The sequence below is a fragment of the Phocoena phocoena genome, chromosome X, assembly GCF_963924675.1.
Source record: "Phocoena phocoena chromosome X, mPhoPho1.1, whole genome shotgun sequence".
Lineage (NCBI taxonomy): Eukaryota > Metazoa > Chordata > Mammalia > Artiodactyla > Phocoenidae > Phocoena > Phocoena phocoena.
In genome coordinates, this window is record NC_089240.1 from 1634456 (window position 1) to 1642027 (window position 7572).

Consider the following 7572-nt stretch of genomic DNA (forward strand, 5'->3'; position numbering starts at 1 on the left):
ACCGGAGCCCCCGCCTCTCAGGCCTCAGCCCCACCCTCTTCCTCCGGGCAGGGCCGCCAGCCCCCGGCCCCGTGGTCCGTCCGCGAGGGTTACGTGTTTGCCTGTCATGGTGTCCTGTGCTTCCTTCCACAGCCGAGTCCCCGGGGGTGGTCCCTGGGATCATCGGTGCCGTCGCAGTCGCCGTGGCCGGGGCCATCTCCAGCTTCATCGCCTACCAGAAGAAGAAGCTGTGCTTCAGAGAGAACGGTAAGGTGTTCACCGCCACGTCCTTTCCGTGGGGCCTGGCTACTTTGAAAAGCGTGCTTTCGTTTAAAAAAAAGAACTAAAAAGCAGAACTCAGGTTGGCACGAAACACGTGGAAGGCGGCCGAGGGGGTCCTGAAGTGGCTAGAAAACTGGGATCTGTGTGGCTTTGACCCCAGCGTCTCCAGCATTTAGCCATGTGAGCTGGTGCAAGTTACTAACCATTCCATTTTGGGGGGCGGGCGTCCCCATAACGAGGAGAGAGGATAGTCTGCCCTTTACAATTTTTGCGAAGGTCAATAAGGTTATGTGGGAAGGTCAATAAGGTCATGTGTGAAGGTCAGTAAGGTCATGTGTGAAAGTCTTGACACGTTGCCTGGGAGAGAGCGAGTGTTGAAGAAATGTTAGTTCTTACGATTCATTCATTGTTATTTACATGGACCGCCGAATACCACCGTTACCAGCACAGAGATCGGAATTCCATCACTGGGCATTTTGGGACTTTGTACTCAAATGCTAGGTTACTTAGGATTCGTCCTGACATCAGTGAGTTCTACTGTTCTGAGCACAGTTTATGTTTGTGCATCTCTGGAAGGCTCTGTCTAGGTCTTGCTTTGAGAACCAGTGAGGGCTGGGTTGCGATGTTTGTGGTGGCCCCATGGACCGTGGCTGCCCATCCTCCATGGAGGAGGCTTGTGGTATCTGAACTTCCCTTCTGTGTATGACCCTAAGTCCTTATCCATACTTTGCCATTGGCCATTGGTGTCATCTGCCTAAAGGACCCTTTCCTGAGGGTTCTTGGGAAATTCCCAGAAGACTTGATGGAGGCCAAGTTACCCTCTAGGGATGGAGTTTAGCCTTCATCTTCCATCATTCCAGATTCCTAGGTTCACAAACACTACTTATAGCCTGAAATTAAAAGTCTGACACAGCGTTTGGATTCAGACACCTAAAATAAGAGGCCATTTTTGTGCCCCTCTGCTAGCAGTGGAGGGTAAGGGTGCCTGAGTGCATCTTATTTCCCTCATGTGAGTGGGTCGCCTTCCATCTGGCCGCACTCAGGAAAGTGTGGTTGGCTGGCGGAATGGCGAGCGTCCAGCAATGCTCAAATGGACAGATGACCAAGTTCCAGGAGATACTTATAAAAGATCTACAGTTAGAACCGAGTGGGGCCTCAAGATCATCCTTTCCGATCCGTGTTTACAAAGACGCAGAGTCGAAAGCAGACCTTTTGCTTCTCCTAGAACGAGCAAAGACTTAAAAGACTAGGGATTCGATAGAAGTGAATTTCTGTTTCCTTTTCAATCACATTTTCCCCTTTCTCTGAAGATGCTCAAACTCAGAGCTTGACGCTCAGCCAGGAGAGGAAGGCGCTCTCTAGGCAAGATGCACAGGAAGTCCTGGCCCCAAGATTTTCTGAAAATCTTCAGGTGAACCCCAGTTGGACTCTGGAATTACAAAGCATTTCTGTTACCGTGTGGATGGGATATATGACTCTCTGGATGTTCGTATGTCAAGACACAGGGATTTGAGGAAACACCCAAGAGTCTTAATAGACTTGACATCATCTAACATTTGGAAAAGGGATTCAGAAATTGGGAAAACCAAGTGTTCTGCATCCCACCCTACCCCACCCCTGGGTCTTGGTCTTGGGTTCAGGCACTCTTCCCCCATTGCAGGGGGAAGGGGTGGGCATGGAAACGGAAAGCTTCCCGGGTAGAAAGAGTTGAACGTACGATTTTCAAAACCAAAAGCGAACTTTCTGAAGAACTGTCTCAGAGCAGGCGAGGATTCAACTTTTGCTTCCGGAGAGGCTGGCTACATTCATTCCCCTAGAATATGTCCTTCAGTCTGTCTTCGTAGGCTGAATTAACATTAGGTGTGACTTTTAAAATTTTTGCTTTGCTTTGTGGTTTTCACAGGTCTATGGTCTTGGGCTGATGTAGATGCACAAAGAAAAAGGAAAAAAAAAAAGGGGGGGGTGAACCTTCATGAGGGAAGGGAGCGGGTATTTCTGATTTCAGTAATTAAGCACTTTTGTCTCCAGCTGTAAAGTGTCCAGCATCGACCCAGAGAAACTTAGGTCCCTTTTCTCATATAAGCACCGAGTCTAATGCAAACAGTGAGCGTCTTTCTGACTACGTGGGTAGATATTGCGGTTTATAGACCTGCCTTATAAAATTAATTCAGCGTTTGTTGTCAGTTACGTGTTTTTATGAACCGAGATGGCCAGGTATCGGGTACATGACGATGCTAGACCTTTTCAGGTCCGTGCAGGACTGTTATAGGTTTTATTTCTGGGGTGGTTATCTTAAGGCGTGCAGTTGTGAGCTTGGAGATTTCGTCAGAGGGATGTGGCTACAGCGTGTACAGTGAGCTCGCGTCCTTGGAGGAAGCGTGGTTTGGGGTAAACCATTATTCTCTGAGTGTGGCGGTTTGCAGAGTGACTTTCCAGGACCTCGTTGTTGTATTGAATTTTGTAGTGTCTGTTGAATTTGCGCCAAGCTTCCTCTCGAGAGCACTTACGGGGGAAGCAGATGTGTTTTCCCGACGTGGAGATACATCAATCTAGTACCGTCAGTCTTGATATATACTTAGTTAAGAGCTTCTCCGTGTTACGTTTTGTGAGAAGGTATGAGGAAACCTCCACGGCCAGCAAAGTTTGGTAGCTCTGTCCTTTATTCCTAAAGCTTTGAAGTTGTGACTCTAGGAGTTTAATCTGGTTTTCTTCCAAGTGATGCAGGCTGGCCTCTTAAAGCCGTTTTGGGACGCAGGCTTCTGGTTGATGTGTGTCTTTGCGTTTTCGTGGGTTGGGTTCCAGTCACCAGTTTAAATAATGGGTGATGCTGAGACTGACCCGCTGGGACAGGGCACAGTGTTTGGTTGTTGTCACTGGATGTGGTCGATAGCTGATTCTCGTTGCTCACTGCACATCCGCCACCTGCTTCCCTTGTCCTTGATGGTAGCAGATTCTTGCGGCTTTGGTGAAATGAGCTACTGGCATGTCCTCTCCCTCCCTTCTTTCCTTCCTTCCTTCCTCCTTCCCTTCCTTCCTTCCCTCCTTTCCTCCCCGCCCCCCTTCCCTCCCCCCACTTAATTCTGGTGTCCACTCTGTGATGCTCTGCTCTGTCAGCCTGTCTCCTCAACTTCTGAGCCCAGAGGGCATCTTCCTAACAGCTCTCACTGCTGCCTGGGCTGTGGGCACACACCGGAAGCAGATCTTTCGGACGTTTACTTCTCGTTGTTTGTTTGTTTCTCTTTCACTTTCCTTCTTTGTTTGTCTCTCTTTCACTTTCCTTCTCTGACCTTCCGTTTCAGATGAGTCGAAGACCTAGGGATGAACAGAAAACCCCAGGCGCGGCCTCAAGATCATCCTTTCCGATCCGTGTTTATCTACCAAGACGCAGAGTCGAAAGCAGACCTTGTCGTTTGTCCTTTTCCTTAATAGTAAAACTGCCACAGTGATGTGTTTCTCCCAGACCAGATGCCATACCTTGAATCCTATATGTTTTCTCCCTTCACGGTGCACAGAAGTGTATGATATTATATTTTAAGGCCCAGGTAACTTCAGAATAAGGAAGAGAAATGCAGACATTTCCTTTTAAAGTGAAATCCAACGGAAAGAAATGGTACCGGCGGGGGCTTCCATGAACAAACCAGGTTTCTCAGCATCCCCCATCCTTGCCAGTGGATCCTGCAGGGGGTGAGCTGTCCTGTTTTCAGAGTCCTGGGGCAAAGCCGGCCCTGGGTCATAGGGTTTCATCTTTCACACTCATGATGGAATTTTTAACCTTCTGATTCCATAGCCCCTGGATTTTTATGGTCCATTTCCATGAAGTATTTCCTAACTCTTTCTCAGATCAGTTTTTGCCAATTATGTGAATTTCCCAGTTCGCAGCGGGTGAAAAAAAAATCCACATATTTAGGCAAAACCTAAAAATCTCACGATCTTAAATTTCTGAGGTCAGTGGAGAGGTGAGTGTTGGGATCTTGACACCCTAGAATTCTTGCATCCTTGTATATCCCCGTAAGCATGGAAGTCATCGCTGCATTTTTTTTTTTTTTTTTTTTTTTTTTTTTTCTTTTTAACATCAGACCATCTCCTTCTTGTGCTGGCTTCTCAGGCTTCCCTGGTGGTGCAGTGGTTGAGAGTCCGCCTGCCGATGCGGGGGACACGGGTTCGTGCCCTGGTCCGGGAAGATCCCACACGCCGCGGAGCGGCTGGGCCCGTGAGCCATGGCTGCTGGGCCTGCGCGTCCGGAGCCTGTGCTCCGCAACGGGAGAGGCCACAACAGTGAGAGGCCCGTGTACCGCAAAAAAAAAAAAAAAAAAAAAAAAAGAACCCTGCAACGGAGGCTCTTCGTGCCCCTCCCGTGGGCCTGGTCATCTTCCACCGGTCACCTTGATGGCCTTGACAGTGGTCACCTTGCCGGCCGTCTGGGTCTTTGAAGAAAGCGTCTGCAGATTTCTTGGTTCTGATGAAATAAAGCCCGTGTCCCGGTTAGCACAGGGGTGCATTTAAATCGAATCTCTGTGCCCCAAGAATGAAATCCTGGGTGTGAACTACAGATGAGACCCTGCCGGTCAGTGGTCTCTGGGGTCTGCCTTTGGCCCCCAGTGCCTGCTGTGTTTACATAAACAGCCCGCACACAGAGTAACCCCTAAAGCTGCCATTGCTGTAATTGCCTTCATAGCTCAAGTGGCTCCTGGCTTAAAAGAAAGGCATGTGAGTTGCTTTGGTTTTGAGTTTGAGATGTGGTGTGTTTGGCCTTCTAAGTGTTGGGGTTGCAGCAGGAAGATGCACCTGGTGGAGCCCGGGTCTCCTCTTAGGGGTCCATGGGGTTGGGTTGGGCGCTTGGCATCGGGGAATCCGGCCCTGCATCCCTGACCACGTGGCTCCGGCTAAACGGGATCCCAGGTGGCCGATCCTTTTCCCCGCCCACGAAGCACCCACCCACTCTCAGGCTCTCCCCAAATGCTGGGCGTTGGTGACACCAACATCAAAACTGGGTGTGCCGGCATCCCCTCCCCCTCCCCCCAAATGTCTCTTCAGATAATGGATTGAACATGTCTTTTACTTGTTAGAAATAACGTTTGGCCCCAAATGGATTTGGGTTCGGCTGTACTTTATTATTTCCCAGGGGCATTTCTTTTTTTCTTTTCCTTGAACATACCTAGATATAGGGTTTCTGGGGACCCATTAGAATATTTTTACCGGGTTTTGTCTTCCTTTGTTTTTCTTTTGGTAGGGAGATTCTTTGTCATGTGAAATTAGAGCACATTTAGGATTTCGCGTCATAATAGTTGACTCTACAATGTGAGTGTGTTCAGAGCCTGCCTCCTACCCGGCCAGCAGAAGACGTGACATTGGCAGTGACCGCCCTGCAGTGTTTTCACAGATCTCTTCAAACTCTCTCCTCTTTGGGTGTTTCTCTTTCTTTCTTTGTCATCTTAGAATTTTGGTCTCTGACTGGGGTCTCCTTTCGTGGTTGGGGGAAAGGGTGGTGGCTCACGGAATCCATTTCATACAGACGGGGGGATGCGTGTTTCTGGGACTGGGATGAAAAGTGGTGTTGGGTGTTCCCGCGTGATGCTAACCCCAGATGCTTCTGTTTTGCAAAAATCAAAGCTTCGGGAATATAGGAGAACGGTCGTCATGGGTCCCGTGAGCTACTTCAGTCCTCTTCACGTCATACGTGCTTCCGTGTCCCTTCCCAAGCATGCAGTAAAGAAATAAACGTGTTCTGACTGGGAATCTCTCCTGCGTTTTTGTTTGTTTCTAACTGAAGTAGAGTTGGTTTACAACGCTGTGTTAATTTCTGCTGTACAGCAGTGACTCAGTTACACACGTATATGTTCGTTTTCATATGCTTTTCCGTGATGGCTTATCCCAGGATATCGAATCGAGTTCCCTGTGCGCTACAGTAGGGCCTTGTTGTGGCTCCATCCTCTGCTCATCTCAGTCTCCCACTCCATCCCGCCCTCAACCCTGTCGTCCCGTCCTGTCCCCCGCCCCACTCGCCCGTGCATTTTGAATTCTGTCGCCTCACACTGTATGCTGGGAGATCGTTTCGGGGGGGCCGGCGGGGCGCGGCATGGTCCTCTTTGCGTTGATGTGAGTGTATTCGAAAACTTTTGGAGTAGAAATTGGGAAATGAAATGATAGACCGAGAAAGCATGGGAGCGAAGAAACCAGACCCCGCGAGGTGCCCTTCATGCCCTGATGACCAGGGCGGGTCCTCTGCTTGGGGGCAGCGGATGGAGACAGGAGGTGGGAGGCCAGTTCAGCTTGAGAGTGACCATCAGGGTGCGTTGTCTTTGGTATTCACCCTCCTGGGGCGTTTTGTTCTTGCTTGCAGCTGACCAAGGCGAGATGAACATGGAGAACCATCAGGGCACCAACGCCGAGCCACCCGGTAAGAAGCGCCCCGAGTGGCCCCCTCCCGCCCCCCCGCGGGTCTGTTTTACCTCCTCTCACCACTGTCCTGCTCAGATTCTTGGATGGGATCCTTTGTGTCTCGAAGTTTTCAAGGGGGTTCTCTGGGGAGATGCTACATAGACTTTCCGGGGCTTGAGGCTTCTGATGAGACCTAAGTCTGCTTCAAGTTCTCTTTAAATGTCGGCTGGGAGAGTTTTCCAAGTGTCGCCCCACTGCCGCATGGTCGGAGTCGGCAGCTGGCCGGATCGCATCTTCTGAGATGCACCTTTTACAGCATTTTCACGTGCTGAGGTCACTTTTACAGACTCCTCCCAACCTGGTGGAGAATTGGACCAAGAACAGGAGGTGGTGCAAATGATGGAAACTTCTCAGGGCCAGAGGTGGGACGTTCAGTGATTAGAACCACTTCTGAAAATGGCAGGACAACACAAATTCTGTGTCTATACACCTGTGTGTGTTTCTTTCTTTCGTGTGTGTGTATATGTGGAGACCCACTCCTTTGCCCAAGAAAGGCAACATTTATTGCCTGTGGAATTGACCTAAGTTTTGGTTTTTTTTTTTTTTAAGTTTTTGGCCACACCCCACGGCATGCGGGATCTTAGTTCCCCAACCAGGGATTTGAACCCATGCCTTCTGCGTTGTAAGGCAGACTCTTAACCACTGGACCGCCGGGGAAGTCCCGAGATTAGTTTTTAGTGAAAAGTTAACATAGTTTTAATTCTAAAAATACGGACTTTTAGGAAGTGTCTAGCTCGTTGCTCTTTCAAGTAAGGGAAGGATGTGTAACATGAGCTATCGTTTTTTAAGCACAAGAAAATGCGAAAGAGACCTCCAAAACAGAAATGAACTGATCCGAAAATCTTAGCCCTGCCTTGTTGTAAATGAACCAAC